The 19,212-nt window shown below is 40.6% G+C and overlaps 1 long non-coding RNA gene across 2 annotated transcripts in view; it reads left to right on the top strand.

The window, feature by feature from the left end:
• LOC119872875 overlaps positions 1–19,212 on the top strand; it is a 161,526-nt gene that overhangs the window by 82,159 nt on the left and 60,155 nt on the right. For both annotated transcript variants that reach the window (XR_005363429.1, XR_005363428.1), the window contains exon 3: positions 8,769–8,896. This is a non-coding gene — a long non-coding RNA (uncharacterized LOC119872875). The remainder of the gene's footprint in view (positions 1–8,768; positions 8,897–19,212) is intronic.

Genomic DNA, 19,212 nt, shown 5'->3' with positions numbered 1-19,212 from the left:
GCATAGTTCCTACTCATCAACCCAGCAACAGGCCTGTCCTGAAGAGCTCACTCTTCCTAGCAACTGAATTGGTTAGTGGCCCCAGGGTAGCTGGCTTGGTCTTGTGTCAGAGTGCAATCTCTAGGGGCTAAAACCCTGCCCTCAGCCAGCAGCCACAAAGTAGTAAAGGTAGAAGCAAAATAGCCCCAGAAACCCCATATTTTCTTGTTTTATTTACAAAGCTTGTTGTCAAATACTAAGGAAAATAAATTGATTTCCATCTTTACTGATGTGTTAAAATTGCTGCAACACCTCATATTACCAAATAGATTTACTATATAAATTGGAACATAGTTGGTACTTCAGGCAGGTCACAAATCTACTTTGGCAGGAGAATATCACTCACAGTCCATTGGTTATAAAAATTAGTTAATTCAAGACAAACATTACATTCTCTCATTCCTGGCACGAATCCCTCCAAATCCTCCATGCATTTCTGCTATTGAGCTAGAAGATATATATCCATCAGGTCACTTGATTCTCTGCAGACCTGATTTAGATGGTACTTATGCAACTGCATCCACCAAGAAGAGATAGATCTCATTTATTAAATCTGCCAGGCGGGAACTTAAATGATGGGATTTAGTAATATTGCACTAATCTGTTGCTTTTATTTACTGCTCCCTGTCTTACTGATGTAAATCTCACGGAGGACATCTTCTAATTCGTTGAGTTTGACTCTCCTCCTGAGGAGCAGGGGTAGCTCATTGTCAGGTGCATCCTTATGAGAACTAGAATTTTTGAGTGCTTATGTGCAGTAGATAATGTTGGTGTTCCACATGATCTCCTTGAATAACTTTGTAATGGTGTGTGTGGGGGGGGGAAGGGAGGAATGTAATATATTGAACCAGTTACTGTTAAATGTTTTATATGTATATTTCACTTAATCTTCACCCCTCAATGAGGTAGATACTATTATCATTTCTGAGGAAGCTTGCCCAAGGAACTCGCCAAAGATCATGGTGCTATGGAGTGCTGGTGCCAAGGTGTGGCTCCAGGGCCCCTGCTCTTGACCCTTCTGCCATTGTCTCCTCTGCATTTCAGTGGCTGGAAGGATAGTGACCATGTAAGGTGGCAGATGGCTTGTGGATGGCCAGCCCTGGTACATATGGTTCTCTCACTCTTTCCTTGCCATTGTTTCTGAGTCCTCTCTGACCTGCAGAATTACTTGCAGAATAACCGTCTTTTAAAAATTGAGACAGTTTTTTTTGTTGCTACTTTTATCTGAAGACCCTGTTCAAGTTACATTTTAGATCCTCCAGGATGTGATTGTTCCTATTTCATACACTCATAGAGGTTTTCTTTTGTTCCACACAGAGTTATTACAGCTAACGTTTTTGTGTTAGTCAGGACATACTGATACCTCCTAATAAAGAGGGCAAGTTAAGAGATATCTGAGACCTGCCAGTCCAAGCTTTTCCTCTAGGTAGCATGTTCAGAGAAAATAGCATGAAGGATCTCTTTAGTGAGCTACAAGAGTGACTTCCTGAACAAGTAAAAGGAGACTATGCTAGATGCAAAAAGGAAGGGAAAAAATGAACTTGGTAATGATAGGAACAGGAAAAGAGGACAACCAAGCACAAAATGAAAGCCAGGTACTGAATTTCCCAGCAAAACTAATAGCTGGAGGTGATCATGTGAACTACTCCAGGCCATTAAGATGCAAGAGAAAGTCTGCTTCCCTCTGAAAATGTCTTTGCTTCCCTGATAAAAGGTACAGGCAGGAGAGGAGAGCTTACCTATTGCCTTCTTCTCCCCCTGAACTTGTCCATGATGCCTGAGGTATGGCCATCATCTTGTAACCAGAAGGCAGCGAGCATGAGGAAGAAAAGCTAACAATGCTACAGTTGGTGGAACAGAAATGTAGAAGGAATCCAGATCTTTGAAAACACTGTTGAGCCACTGAAACAAAATCAGCAACAGCCCATCATCCTAAATTCTCTTGTCATATGAGAAAAATGAAACCCTATTTGTTTACCAAAAAAAAATGTGCTGTGATATTTCTTATATCAGTTAGTTAAGAAATTAGCCAAAAATCATTTAAGGGTAATCAGAAACTAAAAACTGATTAAAAGGGCTGTGGTAAGCTAGTGGGAGAATGTGAAGAATCCAGTTAATTATATAGCTAAGTTTCTTTGTTTTCTTCCGTGCCTTAAATCCTCCCCCCCCTCAGCCAGAACCTAACGCAGACACGAAGCACGAGTCTGCCTTTACAGGCAGACAGTACTGCGTACTTCTTCGTCATTCCGGTCGGCACCTCGTTATTCGTTCTTTGTCTTCTCTTTCTTTTTCTTCTTTCTTTCTTTCTTTCTTTCTTTCTTTCTTTCTTCTCTTTCTTTCTTTTTCTTTTTCTTTTTCTTTTTCTTTCTGATTCTGTTCATTTATTCATGAGAAACACACAGAGAGAGGCAGAGACATAGAGGGAGAAGCAGGCTCCCTGTGGGGAGCCCAATGCAGGACTCCATCCCAAGACCCCAGGATCACAACCTGAGCCAAAGGCAGTTGCTCAAAGGTGCCCCTCTTTCTTTCTCTCTTCTCTTTCTCTCTTTCTTTCCTTCTTTCTCTCTTTTTTTCATTTGAATATAGTTGACACACAATTTTACACTAGTTTTGGGTGTACAACATAGTGATTTAATTTCCCTATACCTTATGCTATACCCATAAGTGTATAGTGTATACACCTAAGTGTGTAAGTGTAGCTACCATGTCTCATATGTAATACATACAATGCGATTACAATATCATTAACTATATTCCCTATGTTCTGCTTATAATTCTTGTGACTTATTCATTCTGACTGGAAGTCTTATCTCCCACTCTCCTTCATCCATTCTGCCCTTCCCTTCACTGGCAACCATCAGTTTGTTCTCTGTATTTATAGATTTGCTTGAATAGCAAGATTCCATGTTGAACTTGCTTTTGTTTCTGCAATGCAAATTGGAAGTCTCAAACAAGTCATTCCTTACTCTTCCAGGGACCAGTAAAGAATTCAGGAAGATGAGCTCTTGCAAGCATTATCTCTGGATTTTCTGCAGTGCACAGTGGGAGCTCTCCACTGCTTTGCTGAGAGGCAGATCTCAGCTTAATTTCCAGAAATTGGCTTGGAAAGCACCACCCTGTGCATAGCTCACTCATCGCACACTCCAGTCTGCATTAGAATTTGTTGTTATGTGTCTGGTGCCTACTGCACCACAAAGTCCTAAAGGAGCTGTGCCTAATCCATATCTGTGTCCCCAGAGCTTACCGTAGTGCTTGGCCCATAGGTGGCTCTTGTATTAGGGTCCTGGCAGAAAGCAGTTGGTGATCTCAAATAGAAATAACTCAAAGTTTACTAAAATGATTATTTACAAAGATGTGAGTAGGATGTAGGAAACCAGAAGGTATAGTGTAGTACCCTAGATTAACAACAGTGGGGAGCCATTACTACCCCAAATCTGAAGGCAAGGGGGGGACAGTTGAAACCGGAGACACTGAGATCTGTGTTAACAGCTACTTTATTCAGGGTCTGGAGCCTGGCCATGGCAGACCCTTAGAGAAAGAGCAGGGAAATCAGTTCTCTGATATTACACTCCTCCCTCCTTTATCTCCCAAGGGGCTCCTTAGGGACTGAATCCACCTGCACTCAAGGGTGCTCTGCAAGGGTTGCTGCAGTCTATATACAATTTGGCCTCCTAGGGCTCAGAGCAGGGTGGACAGAGGTGGAGAGTGAATCTATGGAAGTCAAAGGAGGTTTTCCAGCATGGCACTCAATAAATATGTGCTGGCTGTCATGTTCATACAGAATGTTCCCTGAGAGAATGAGCCTTAGGCTCTGCCTATTTCTCCTTCTTCCGTCTCCTCCTCTCCTTTCTCGTTCCCTTTCTCTGTTTGCCTCTTTTTCATTCACTCACTCAATGTTTCTTACTTGCTGTGTGCTATATGTCAAACCACAGTTCTAAACACCAGGTATAAGATCAACAGGACACCATTGTTGGAAATAACACTTTGGAGTAAGGTTTTGATAGTATTTTAATGACATTTGGTCAGGGAACCCAAAAATGTTCATACTCTGCTGAGTTATACTTCCCTGCAAAGTTCCTGAAGAAAATATATACCTGGAGAATGGATGCAAAGCAAGATGCCATTGTTGGCTAAGACCAGGAAGCTATGCTGGACAACGTGTGGGGGGGCCCTCTCTTGCCTCACTGGGAAGCCCTAAGTAGCTTACACCAGAATGAACAAAGGCCTTTGCTTTCTACCCATATTTCCAACCCCAAATATTGAATCTAATCATCCTGATTAGAGTAAAAGCAGCTTTTGCCTTAATTCTCAATATCCTCATATCCAGCCTGTTTTCTACTTAGGGATTTTTATTTCTTTATCCCTCAAAGTTTTAGTGCTACTTCTTTCTAGGTTATCTTGCTTCTTCTCATACTAAGATTATCTGTAGGAAGAATAGAGGATTTTCTGTATTTACAGTGTGATTTTAGGAGGGATAGTGAGACCTTCTGATCCCAGCTATCAAAACCTTCCCCATCTCTTGGCTTATATTTGAAATTCCACCTTCACTGCTCATTTCTTTGAGTTGTTATGAAGGCAGTGCCAACCAGAAAGAAGAGAAGGAGGTATCGAGGGATAAAAAGATAAGGCTAAGAGCATGGGGAGAGCCTAAGCCAAAACAGTTTTATTGAGAGTGGGCCCTCCTTCTGGTCTGGCTGAGTTTCTGTTTAGTGACCTTGTTTACTTAAGGGATCATCACTGATGTATTCCCTTCCTGTCTTCACTCACTTCTTCCTTTTCTTCTTTTCTTTTTCTAGTTCTATGTTTTTAAATGTAGGTATAGATTTGTGTAACCACTGCTACAATCAGGATACGGACCAGCTCCCAAAACTCCTTTGTGCTATCCCTTCATATTCACACTCTCCCCTCCTGCCACCCCTGGGAACCACTGATCTGTTCTCTGTCACTACCATTTTGTATTGTCAGGAGTGACATATAAATGGAGTCATAGAGCATGTGACCTTTTGCAATTGTCTTCTTTAACTCAGCATAACGCCTTTGGATTCATCCAAGTTTCAGAGTGTCATACCACCTGCTCTTGTTCTCCTATGTATTGGATCAACACCACTGTGCCTGCAATCTAGAGACTGGAACATCGTATTCTCTGTTGTTCAGCTCTTACTAGAAGGCTGTGTTCTCTTCAGGCTCACTTATTTGCGAGGAGTAAAGACCCATTCAACCTCATCCAAGAAAATTGGACTTTATTATTAGAATTCTGCACTCTCCCAGGAATTCAAAAATAAAACTTACATTGTAGCCAGGTCTGGAAATGGCAGGTGGTTTTGGATCCAAGCCAGCCTTTGGGGCAAATTATGATCACAGTCCCTCTCTCAGGAGCTTCGTGGTCTCTCTGTGTAGATGTGCTTTGTCCTTACTTTTTACCAGCTGGCTTTCTCTGATTATATATGCTATCTATTTTCTTCTTCCTCAACCTTAGTACTTGGCCATCAGAGTGTCTCCCACTCCTCCCCTTAGAACATTCCTGATTCCAAATGGGGCTTGGGATTCAAATTCCTGGGGGAAAATCTGATTGGTTCTGCTCATCTATTGAGCCTAGTCTCATGGATCTCTGTCTGGCCATCTGATGAAATGCCTGCCCTGTTCTAACCACCTGTTCTTGTGTTTAGTGCAAGTGGGATGCAGAAGATTCTTGAGAAAAGGGTGGGACAGATCATGAATGATCCCTCCCCTCTATTATTTTCTATTAAGAAAGTAGTCTTTATGAAGTACTGTTAACAAGTCCATTAATTTCTTTAGATGTTCTGTTCATCATTCTTTGATCAAACTAGACCATGGGAAAGATATAACTGGGCCATGTTGCTTGGCTTCCAGTAGGCTACTTTCCCTGAGCTGTGCTTTGTTACCTTGCTGGCTTTTACTAAGAGATATTACAAGAGCATTTTCCATTGGTAAGGACATTATCCATGCAGTGCTTCTAATATGATACTTCATGTGAGTAATATATTTTAGTGAAAAATTTAAAGACACACTTTACTTCCTCTAAGAGATTGTCACAATTCCTTCCTCTTGAACAAAGAAAGCTGGCAACATATCACATCTCCTTCTGCTTAGGGATTTTTCTGGGAAAAGTCAGTCTCAGTAAGTTGAGGTTTGGCTATAGCTGCTGCCCCACTCCTGATGGTCTCCATCTTTGTGTTCTTGGCCTGGGCTTAATGAATTCTTATTTTTCTTGATCCTGAATTTTGAACATGCATTTATTTCCTGTGAACCATCTATTAATACTTCAAAGAGTGAAGATTAGTATAAACAAATGGACAAACAAGGAAAACCATACTAGAGAGAGCAATGGGCTCTGGGGCTTAGTCCCTGGACCCAAGTTCCTATCTTGACTGTTCCATTAGGTCTCTTCCAAAAAGCTACTGATAACAGTCACAGGTTTTTCAAGGTGTGAAAACTGAAGCAATCACAAAATAGCATATATTAGGCATTATATAAAGAGTTCTAAGAACGTACCTACATAATCTTATTTAATCTTCATATCCCAAAGGAAATTGATATCAAGGCAAGTTACTTAAAACTCACCAGACACAGAAAGTGGTAACTGGGATGCCTGGGTGGCTTAGTGTTTGAGCGTCTGTCTTTGGCTCAGGGCATGATCCCAGAGTCCCGGGATCAAGTCTCACATCCGGCTCCTTGCATAGAGCCTGCTTCTCCCTCTGTCTGGGTCTCTGCCTCTCTCTATGTCTCTCATGAATAAATAAATAAATAAAATCTTTAAAAAAAAAGTGGTAACTATGTGAGGTGATTGGTATGCTAATTAGTTGGATTGTGGTGAATATTTCACAATGTATACATATATCAAATCTAAGTTGTATATATTAAATGTATACAATTTTAAATTGTCAATTATACTTTAATAAAGCTGGAAAAGAAAAAGCAAACCAAAACAAAACAAACACTCACTAAGCATCAGTTTTTCATTTGTTAAAAAAGAGAAATAATGCCTTCCCTCTAAGGGTATGAAAAAGTTTAAATGGGATAAAAGATAATAATTCCTAACATATGTGTGATACATAGTAGACACTTAAAAATATTAGCAACCTTTCCTACCTCGTCCAGATGTGCATCACCAATGGCCTCTCCTATCATCTTTGGTGGACTTCCTGTCTTATATGTGATGTTGATTTTATCTAATCTCAGTGTCTCTTGAGAGCTTTGGTTCTCTTGTCTTCAGGCGCTTAACTTATTTGACTATGGCCAGGGCAGAAGTGACACTTAACCTCCCTTGCCCAGTCACAAGCATAGAATGATAATTCCTGGTAAGTCATTTTGGAAGATAAAGATGAAGTTTTACCTGTGGAAATTTGTACCAGCCACCTTTGAATCTGGGAATTAATTAAGGAAAGGTTTGTTTTCTGAAAAAATGTAGAGTTGACCCTGATGGACCATTTGGCTTTCTTTGGAGGGCTAGGAGTTGAGAAAGGAGTGTCACAGAGCAACTTCGCAGTCATTGCTGCTGACCTGGCCTCCCTAAAGGGGCTCACCCATGCTCCTCCAACAGGAACTGCTCCTTGTACTGTGGGCCAGTTGGGAGCCATTAGGCTTGCCTGTGCCTTTATAATCTTCATTATAATCTATCATGGGGCCCATAAGTATTTGACCAGAGAGACTGCTCCTAGCTCCAATGACACAAAACAGGTCAATAGCAGGTCAACTCTTTTATAAAGCCACAGGGGCTGCTTAACACAGTAGCACTTGACAAGGCATCATTGCCAGACAGATCTGAAATGGACACTGTGATCCTCTGCACACAGCTCAGCACAGGGAGCCAATTAGAAACTGGAGCCACCCTTGTCTCACCTCCGCCTGCAACCCCATGAAAGGAACACTGGTGTTGCCATTAAAAGACCAAAAGAAAATATTTGTGCAGAACCCATGAGATCACACTTACCTTTCATATACCTTTAATAGACTGTGGCTGCTAGGAATGGTGTTTTCTCATTAATAACTTTCTGGACATTATTCCAAGCCAAGCTGTCTTTGAGACCAGACTGCTAAGAAGAATTAGGATGTCACATCTTGGGTTTCCACCCAGGTGATTTAGAGTTAAAGATTTCTTTCAAATGTTTTTCCTGACCTTCATCTCAGACCTTGAGTGACTAAGAATCTGATAGCAGAGGGGCTCTATTCTCTAGCTACTGACCTTGACTTCGAATTTTGAATTACACAGGAAGCCAGAGTTTTTATAGCTGAGAGCCTCCAGGAAAGGGCAATGATTGGAAATTTCCTGTGGAAGGCTCCAGGGTCATGAAACTCCTATCCAGTCCCATGGAGCTCCTGTCTCATCTGCTTAAACTTGAACTGTAGGGAGAAATCCCTTTTGGGGGACAATGTTTTTAAGCACTAGACTGGAAGCTTAAGTCTTCAATTCCCTCCCTAAACTTCCATTTCTATATAAATGTAAACAATTTCTCTTGGGCAGCCAGCTTTGGGAGAGCAGATACAACTCCCACTTCCCTTCATGAAGTCCTCTTCTGAGACACCACCTAATGTGAAAATTTGGGATGCATTTATATTAATCACCTCCCTGCAAGGAAAGGGTTGAAGAGCCAAAGATGTAGTTAATTGGAGTCCCATCCCTTCCAGACAATAACACTGTCTAGAATCTCCAGGGTCTTCAGTATCATCCCAATGAGACTGTTTTCATCCTTTGTGTTTCCCCCTTTCAGGAAACCAGATGTCATGAGCTTAACAGAATCTGCAATTACATCTGACACCTTGATGCCTTCCTTTCCTTTGGAACTTTCTTTCTTCTGTGGCAGCAGTCAGAAGCTTCCCCAAGGAGGGTGGATGCTGAGTAAGTGTGAAAAGGAGAGAGGAGATGAGAACCAGACTGATGCCAAAGGGGAAAGAGAAAGTCAAACCAGAGCCAAAATGAACCACTAATAACAGCAAGTATATACATATTTGGGGGAATATAGTAAACCTCTATTATGTATCATGTGAGTCTATAATAAATAAATTTTATGTTATGACTCAGTATACATACCCAGTTTTATAAGCAACATTCACCATCACTTCAGTGTGGTGCCTGTTGACATTTTTATCTGTCCTATCCCTCTCCACTTTTTCCTTCCAAACTCTACCATACTCTCTTCAAACCCTTTTCATTCTATTTCATTAAAAAAAGAAAAAAGAGGGAATGGTGGCTACACACTAGATTAATTTCATGATCCATTAATAAATCATAACTGGCAATTTAAAAATAGTAGTTTGTTAGAATTCATGGATGTAGAGACTTCTGTGTTCATAGACTTTCAGAACTGTAGATCATTCATTTCTAGTGTAACTTCATTTTCCACGTGAAGACGCTAAGCCCTAACGAAGTTGTAATTCATCCTTGATTATACAGCTGGTTGATGGTAGAACCTGTATTTTTTCATGAATTCACATGGTGATGCAAGAGGGAGCATAGCATGGGACAAAGGCCTAGAATTTGAATTTGTAGATGAATTTTGTTTAGAATTCTGTGACCTGGAGCCAATCACTTAAACAAATTGACCACAGTTCCTGTAAAATGTGCTGCTGTGAGGACCAATTAGGTAAAATGTAGGAGAGGCTTTACAAGTGGTGACATCCAAAGGTAAAGAATAACTGTTTTGGCTGCCTTTTTGCACCTGCAAGGGCAGGTGTTATTTGAATTTCTGGACCTGGGCTTTGGGATTGGAAAGAAAAAAATCTGTTTGATAATTGGCCTCTCTCTTTTCATCATCTACAGACTCCCAAGACCCCTACTTTACCTTCTGTCTTTTTTTTTTTTTAATTAAAAAAATTTTTTTTAAAAAGATTTTATTTATCTATTCATGAGAGACACAGAGGCAGAGACATTGTCAGAGGGAGAAGCAGACTCCTTGTGGGGAGCCAGATGTGGGACTCGATCCCAGGGCCCTGGGATCATGACCTGAGCCAGAGGCAGATGCTCAACCACTGAGCTACCCAGGCATCCCTACCTTCTCTTTTTTTTTATTATTTGTTTTTTCTTCTTGGTTTTATCTTATCATTTCCTGACATTTCACAACTAAGATCTTTATCAGTGTGTCTTGGTTTCTGTGTCTTCTGAAATAATTAAAAGTCAATGCATGGTTAGAAATAAACAGTCCGTATAGGGGTGATAAACATACTCACAAAGGTCTGTGCAAGTCTGTAGCAATCACTGGACTGGCATGTCTTTGAGTGTGAGAAATGGAAAGAGGCAGACTAGCCATCTGGAAATTCATCTAAGATGTTCCATCTGTGTCTTAAGAGAATGATGACATTCCATAAACAGAATCAGTAGGAATGAGTAAGACATGTGGATCCTGTCATCAATTGGTCCCAAGGAAGAAGCATGTTGCCCCTGGGGCTTTCAGATACATGAGATTTTCTCTGGTATGAAGGTAAGCAAATATGAATGATCTCACACTAAGAGAATTCTCTCTTTCCTGTAGTAGCTTCAGATAGCATCTGGAGGGTGGAGTCTTGTTCACGGGTGACTTTGTCCAGAAAGAGGTTCAGTTGGCATCAATCCCCGTGAGGCACTTGGCTTGCACGTTCAGATTCCACAGGGATGAGTACCTCGGAGACCCAAGGAGGAGGGGGTGTGTTGGGGATCCCCTAGCAACTCCTTAGACTTGGATTACCCTGGCTTAGCGCTCTGAGAAGCAGAGTTGATCTTGGTCTGCCCTCATGATCACCACAGGGGCCATTTCTTTGCACTAAATTGGAAAAGGTTCAAGGGACTGGAGTTCATTCCTCTAAGGACCTTGATATGTCTTAGAACCACAGGAAAAATTTGCCTGGAAAACATTTAAATAAATCCATCTGCTTATCCTTCCTATTCCATATTTGAAAGCTATGGCAAGGATAAGGCTGATTTTGTTTTTTCTCCTATCAACATAAATTCTGCTCAAATATCTGGTTCAGTTTCTTTAGTAATTTATGCATTCTCAGCTCAGTGATTTTCTGCAGAACCAGCCTTTTATGAGAAACTAGAATTTTCCCGGGGAGAAAATTGCCTTCTCTGTCACTGTAGTCTATATTTGGTGCATAACCACCTGTGTGACATGACCTGAGTTTTCACATCTAAAATGAAGAAGCTGTACCTAGAGAGGACATTTTTTTGTGGTGGTTAAGAGCACAGATTTTGAGAGCCAGGCTGCTTGAGTTTTGATCTCTGCTTTACCGCTTACTAAGGGTATGACCATGGGAAAATTACTTACACTGTCTGTGTTTCAATTTTTTCATCTATAAATTGATGATGGTAATAATAGTATCTATGTCATAAAAATGGTGTAAGTTAATGCAGGGGTCAGTTATAGTAACCACTATCTGAGATTTAGTGGTTTCTCACTTAGATGATCTTTAAAGTCCCCTATACATTTAAAAGCAGATGATAAGATTATAATAGTGCCATTATAAACAAACTATTGTTCATAACACTTGCCCCCATTTATTGTCTTCTGGATGAGGAAGTTGAGGCTGAAAAGATAGGGGACCTATTTAAGGATATGCTTTTTAAGAGGAATAGCTGAGTCTAGAGCTGAGCCCTTTGATTTTGTTTCTGGTACTTTTCTTACATGATGTCATTCAGCTGGATATTGATATTTCTGTCTTAAGTGGCCTTCCTCTTGATACTTCTTATTATATTAAGGCAGTGCCATCATTCTCCAAAGTGCTGAATGCCATCAAAGACTCCAAAGCATCCATAACTTTTCCTGCCTATTTCTATTTTAATTAAAATAACACTAGCTGCTACAACAGATAAACTAAAAACTCAGTGGCTTAACATACTAGCAATTTATGTCTCATTCATGTAAAGTTCAGTATCAGTGTTTTCAGTTCTTGGTAGGTGATCTTCCATGTGGTTATTGAAGAACACAAGCTTCTTTCAGAGTGTCTCCATCCCCTTCCAAGACCTTGGAATTCTCTTTTTCTGGGTGGTAGATGAAAAAAGATCATGAAGGTCTTTCACTCACTTTGAACCTAAGCAACATGCATCACTTCCTTTTATGTTTGAAAGGCAAAAGCTGCTTGTGTGGCCCTACCTAGATGGAAGGGGGAACAGGGAAAGGTAGTCCCTGCTGGGCAGTCCCTTCCTCACAAAACTCTAGGGAAGATTGAATTTTTGGTTATCAACTAGTCATCTTTGTCACATGTATTCACTCCACTTTCAATCACCTGCCAATCATGCCTATTCTCTTTCCAAATTATCTCTCATATTGGTGCTCTACTTTCATTTCCATTGTCACCACCCTTGGCCAGGCCTTTCTGATCTCATCCTAAAATACTCTCCTCCTTAAGTGATTTCCTTGCTTCCATTCTCCACATTTTCCCACATCTCCCATATGCCACAGCCAGATTAATCATACTGATCTACTGTTTCAGAATGTCATTTTCATTGGCTCCATTCAGCAACAACTCAATGGTGATAGGGCTCCTATTCACACAGTGATAGGTGCGGAAAGGACCCCGAAATGAACGATAGCTTGTCCCTGCATTTAAGCTGCTTACAATGAGCTATGGACGAGGATGGAGAGTAAGTGCTGGAATAGAAGTACCAATAAATTTCTGTATGTGTATAGAGGGAAATATTAATTTCCCAGAAAGGAAAAACAATTCTAGTTAAGAATTATTAAGGAAAGTGAAACACAAGACTTGGGAGGAGGTAATGGGAAACATATAGTTTCTGAAGCAGCTCAAGTCTTTGGGCCAAGATAAATTTCATTCCAGGGGGCCGAGAGAGGTCTAGCTGAAACTGCTGAGTAACTGGGTAAACTTTCAGGGCATGGTGATTGGGAAAGGTGCCAAGGGATTAAAGATAAGTAGATTTTTGAATTGAAAAGAAAAGAATTCTTGGCGGGATGAGCACTGGGTGTTATGCTATATGTTGGCAAATTGAACTCCAATAAAAAATTTTTTTAAAAAAAGAAAAGAATTTAGGAAGTTCTATATTCTGTAGTCCAATGAGTTTGATATCTATATCTAGAAAAATTATAAAACTTATTAGTAAGTAGATGGGATGCAGCTGGGTTTGCTATGAACAAATCATCTCAGGTTGGTCTTGTTTTTCTCTTTTAATAGAGTCATTAGGGTTAAAGATCAGTGGTAAATGGAGGTTCAGTTTATCTGAATTTCCACTAGAATTTTGATCAGTTCAAACGAATAAAGCTCTTATGGAGAAGTTGAAACAGTGTGGCCTAGATGATGGTATGGTTCCGCATAGTAAGTTGTTATGTGAATTAATTTAAACTTGGAAGGAGGGTTATAAAGGTATTCCAGGAACCTGTTATTGCTCTTACCTCTCTTTTGTAAAAAAGAAATCAATGATTTTGATGGAAGACTTGATGCTCAGATTTGTGGTTGATAGGAATTTGGAGAGCTAAGCTAGTATCTCTGAAGTAGTGAATTCTTTTTAAAATTCTATGGGTACTTTTCTAAACTTGGGTTTGGAATGAAAAAAGACAAATGAGATATTGTCCTACATATGATAAATTTCCTCTGTATATGTTTATCCCCTTTGGAAAAGATAGAAGCCAAGAATTTCTAATTATATTTTGGCTCAGAACTGATCATGTATTAAAAGTTAACTTTGTACCAGTCAGCACCACTCAGCCAGAATGATGTTCTTGCCTATTACATTTAAAAAAGAAGTGGTCAAATAGAAGTTAGAGCCTGAATCCTCTGTTTGAGTTTTAGGAGGAAATAAGTTAATGAATTATACTGTCCTGCATATTTCCCAGTCTCTATCCTCCTCCTGATTCTGAAGTAATAGCCTTGGGGAAAAGGATCAGTGAAAAGTTGGCTGTGCTTTGATGAACAGAAGTTTGGAAATTCAGCATAAATGTTTGAGCCCTGAGCGCTAACTGAAAGTACTGTGGTTGGTAGCATCAGGAGATGTCTGAAGGCCCAACTCTACTGCTCTGGGTACTCCAGGATGAAAATCAAGGGGCCTGCTAAGTTGAACCATGGTTTAGATGGAGTGGTTAAAGTCATGACCCCCATAGCCCACTCTATACCAAGGAGAAGGGCACTGGAGCATCTTCTACTCTTGGGCCGCAGGTGAAGGAGTATAGGGTGTATCCATGCTCCTAATAAGTGGATTTCTTTTATAAATGCCCAGTGCTAAAGAGTCTTTAATTCAGTTGAGTCATGCAAGCGGCTGTCTTCTGAGTCAGCAAGGATGTATATAGAAGCTACAAGGCCCCTTGCTAGTAATATTGTAGATGGGGTTCCTAAGCAGGGCAGGGAGCAGAGAGGCTTTCTGAGGAGAAGCCTTTGAACATCCCTTTGAGTACCAAAAATACCCAAACTCCCAGGTTGCCATATATAACCTCCATTGTCTGGTTAGGAGCTAACTTCAGTATCAGAAATATTTGGATTTTAGTCCAGTACTGCCACTTAATTTTGAAACATTGAATAAGTTATTTTACCTTTCTGTATCTCAGCTTTCTTACCTGTAAAATGGGGGATATGCTATATCAACTCCTCAAGAGACAGCTAAAATAATCTGCTGATCAAGCACAGCTCAGTTTACTAGACTTACTTCCGTTAAGGAGAGATCACCATTTGGCAAAGACTGTAGTGTCTCTGGAGGAATAAGTCAGGAGAGGGACTTACAGGGTTTTCAAGCCTGGATTGGATGACTTTAAGGTGGGTCTCAAAGAAGCGGTATAGAATGACAGCTTTGAATTAGTGGGCACTGTGAGGCAGAGGTCTGGAAGTGAGCTATTTTAGGTACTTCACAGGCTTATCTTCTAGGAGTAAGTATTTCAGGAACAAGTAGCTAAACTATTTTTGCCTGGTCCTAGTCTTGTTCCCAGGGATAGGAAAGTTCAGTTAATATTACCCTGCAGAGGTTGTTTATGAGGACTAAATAAAATAATGGATGGAAGTGTATACTTTATACTTTCCTACTTTATATACTTTACGAAGTATATAACAAGTATATAAAAGTATACTTCTATAAAGTATACAAAATATAAAAAGTACATAAAGGACAGCAGCTGCTCAGCAAATATCAGTCAGTATTAATGATTGCTGTCCATTCTTTTACACTCCCTATGTTACCATGGCCAAAGGAAACCCCACCTTTATATGTCATCTTTATAAATCTCATCCTTTCATCCTGGGATTTCCTCTCTCAACTTATGCTTTTCCAGAGAAATACAAAGCTTCAAAACTACTCAACGTCCTTTCCTCCAGCCTGCCTTCCTAGACCCTCCCTAGTAGGAAGAGATTTTTGTCTTCTGAATTGCATGCCTTCATTTGGACCTCTCCTTTGTGAAACGTACTGCATTCTACTTTCTACCTATGATAGTTATATGCATCTAGATATTATTTCTCCTGTTAGACCCTAAAATCATGCTTTTGTCCCCATGTGGCACTCCCTCCCAGAGTGCTCAGCCCAGAGCCTGGTCTGTGGGGTGGTTCTCTAGATGCTTGCGGATTTTAATGAACACAATTTATTATTGACCAAACCTAAAATTGAAGGTTTTAGATAAGAGCTGCAGCTTAAGGCAAGGCCTGTGTCTTTTTGCATTCTTTGCACACAGTAGGAGAATCCATTGCCTTGAGCTGTCTGCAAATGTGACCAGATGTTGCAAGACAAATAATGTGGAAGAGGCATGTGTGCAGAAATACAAACAGGTGGTGGAACATCATGCAGAAAGTGGTAGTAAGGGAATCCAAAGAGCTAGTAGTTAAGGTCAGAGATACGGGCAAAAAAAGGCCATTTCAAACATGAAGCACTGGCTATTATTCATGGTTAAAGATCTAACTAGGAAAGACCAACTAGCAAATTCATTAAATGAAAAAAAAAATTCATTAAATGGTCCCGATCCCTTAGGTCATGGTCACTGCTTGTTAAGTTACAACATTGATCAACATGTCCCCTCTTGGGATCCACTTGGCAGGTTCCACAGTATTTTTGAAGTTAACCTTGGAAATAGAAACCTAATTTTTAAGTTAAAAACCGATTATGTTAATTTAATATTCATTAAGACTCCCATACATAATTTATTAAACATTTTAATGAAAAAACATGTCACATTATTTTGTAATAATAGCTACCATTTTACAAATGTGGTGCTTTATTATACATTAACTCATAGAATCCTCATATGACCCTATGAGGCATTTTTTACCCCATTTCCCTTGGAAGGGGACCAAGGTTCCAAGAGGTTGAATTACTTGCCCAACATCTGTTAGTCACTGAATGATGGAGTGCAAATTCAAACTTCAGGGTGGCTTCATTCCAGAGTCATATTTTTAACCACAGAAATAATTGAATATACATATATTGGTATATATTGAACATGGCTCTTGTCTAAAAGCAAGATTGTTTTACTACATGAAACTGATTTTTGGAGATGGGAGAAACATTGTGGAAGAGATAGTATAAGAATATTATATGTGAACTTATAAGTTTTTTTAGAAAATACACATATATACATATATATACTCAACTAATTATTAATATGAATAAAAATACTATTTCTATCAACTTTGCTTAATGGTCCTTAGCTATATCAGTTTTATACACTCTCACATACATGATAGGATTGCACAAGATATATATTTATTAATAATTGCCAGAAGAATAGACCAAAAAGTCAAGGAATATCAAAGACTCAAAGTTTATTACTTTATTTACTCACATAAACTAATAAGTATAGGGGATCCCTGGGTGGCGCAGTGGTTTGGCGCCTGCCTTTGGCCCAGGGCGCGATCCTGAAGACCCGGGATCGAATCCCACGTCGGGCTCCCGGTTCATGGAGCCTGCTTCTCCCTCTGCCTGTGTCTCTGCCTCTCTCTATCTCTCTCTCTGTGTGACTATCATAAATAAATAAATAAATAAATAAATAAATAAATAAATAAAATAAAACAGGATTTTTAAAAAAACTAATAAGTATAAAAGGAGCACAGGACTCTTAGACCCTTGAGTGAGTTCTGCAGATTATATGTAATTTTTTTTTTGGTGGTTTTATTTTTCCTACCAAAAGACAGTATGTTCATATAGAAGCTTACTAAAGTAGCCACGGGTGACAAAGACAAACGACTGACTTTGCATTTAAAACAGGATAATGCATATCTTTTCAAATAGTTATCCTGTCCTTGAAATCATAAAATAGAGTATCTTTCCTTAGTCACTCAAGGCTACTCTTTCTTCACAAAATGACTGGGACTCTTTAGTAAAGTAGTGTCATTTTGACTGAGGATATTTCTGGCCATGTCCGTCTCCCTTTCTTCTTTTCCTAGCAGGTGGGGAGAAAGCATTTGCAGCTGCCACTTGGGCTGTGTAGCTCCCAGCGGGTCCTGCTGGGGGTCTAGAGTCATTGAGCAGAAGGGCTCCCATGGTTCCTCTGGCAGCACATCTGTGCCTTCCCGACCCGAGGGTCCAGGCAGCAGGCAAGCCATTCCCATTCCCATCTCTCTCTCTCTCTTTTTTTTTAAAAAAGATTTTATTTATTTTATTATTTATTCATGAGAGACACATAGAGAGAGAGGCAGAGACATAGGCAGAGGGAGGCTCCATGCAGGGAGGCTGATGTGGGACTCGAACTGGAAACTCCAGAACCACATCCTGGGCCAGAGGCAGGCACTAAACCACCAAGCCATCCAGGGATCCCCGCCATTCCCATCTCTGCGGAGGAATTCTCTTGCTACTGCCCTACTTTCTTAGGTCATTCATCTTACAGAGTTTTAGAGCAGAGCTTAGAGATTACCTGGTTTCTTGTTTCATTTTATTGACTTGGAAACTGAGGACCAGGTAGGCCTAGTGTGTCCTCCAGTGTGGGGACCGGTGGCATCAGCCTCCCTGGGATATGGAAATGCACATTCTCAGGTCCCACATCATACCTCCTGACTCTGAAACACTGGGGGGTGGGGCCCAGCAATCTGCATTTTAACCAGCCCTCCAGAAGATTCTGATTCATGCTGTGTAGTTTTAAAAGCAGTGGCTTGAGGGGTGCCTGCATGGTGCAATTAAGCCTTGGACTCTTGGTTTCCGCACAGGTCATGATCTCAGAGTCCTATGATGGAGGCCCATGTCTGGATTCTTGCTCAGCTAGGAGTCTGCTTGAGGATTCTCTCTCTCCGCCCCCCCACCCATGCCCCACACATGTGTGTGCGTGTGCCTGTGTGTATGTGTGCTCTCCCTCAAATAAATAAATAAACCCTTAAAAACAAAACAAAACAAAACACTGGCTTGAGCCATTTGTGCAAGATCATGCAGCTACCAGCAGGACACAAAGTTGGGTTTCCTGACATCCAGTGTAGAGCTCCATTGCTCTGCTTCTGCCCCTTCCTGAGCTTCACTCACTGGGTGTTTTTTTTTCTTCTTCCCCGTGGCTTTCTTTTGGAAGCCGGCGTTTGTTCATTTAGTTTTAATGAGGTCCGATCTAGCTGCCTTTCCCCCTCTCTCAGCTTGCTGAAAGATCTAAGTTCAGGAGCTATTACCTAATTATATTAATTTCATGTCTGGGGATTTTAACAATTTCTTCAAATTGAAGTTTTAATATTACCACAAATCCTTGCCCTAAGCAGAGGTATTGTTAGTTCCCCTCGTTCATAGATTTGTCTTTGCTTTTCAAGCAAAGTTCAGCAGCTGAGCAGATGCATTTTCTTTCAGTCTTCTAAGTAGACAAGAAAGGCTCCTGCTCTTTCATGAGCAATATTCTTTCTCTAGTGACAGTTCTGATCCCATCCTGACAAAACTGCCCACCAAGATTACTCCTTTCAACTCCATTCTCAAAGCCCCAGCTTCCGTGCCACTCCTCGACCTCCTGTGTGGAAAGAACGAGGCTCTCCCTCTGCCTCAGTGGGCAGTAGGCAGGACAGACACTTTGTCTGACCCTCCTTTCCTTTCCTGTTCTTCAGGGATATGCTCCATGTGACTGAGCTTCCAAGGGGCTCCACTTCCTTTAATCTCCCTTTTCTGGGCCTGCATTTCCTTTGGGCTTTCCTACTCAGGCTGGGAACCTATTGTCACAAGGCCCTGGCAGGGAGCTATGTATTTTTTTGGCCGTTGTCTTCCAGGACAGAAGTATGCAGGGAAGCTAATTGGCACTTTTGAGCTCCACTAGGCTTCTGCTTGGTATGAGGCTTACTAAACTGAGCCCAGGAAACTCTGAGGCC

Source organism: Canis lupus, chromosome 8 (genome assembly GCF_011100685.1).
Source record: "Canis lupus familiaris isolate Mischka breed German Shepherd chromosome 8, alternate assembly UU_Cfam_GSD_1.0, whole genome shotgun sequence".
Taxonomy (NCBI): Eukaryota; Metazoa; Chordata; class Mammalia; order Carnivora; family Canidae; genus Canis; species Canis lupus.
The sequence above is the reverse complement of the archived record's forward strand: the minus strand, read 5'-3'. Positions and strand labels throughout refer to the sequence as shown.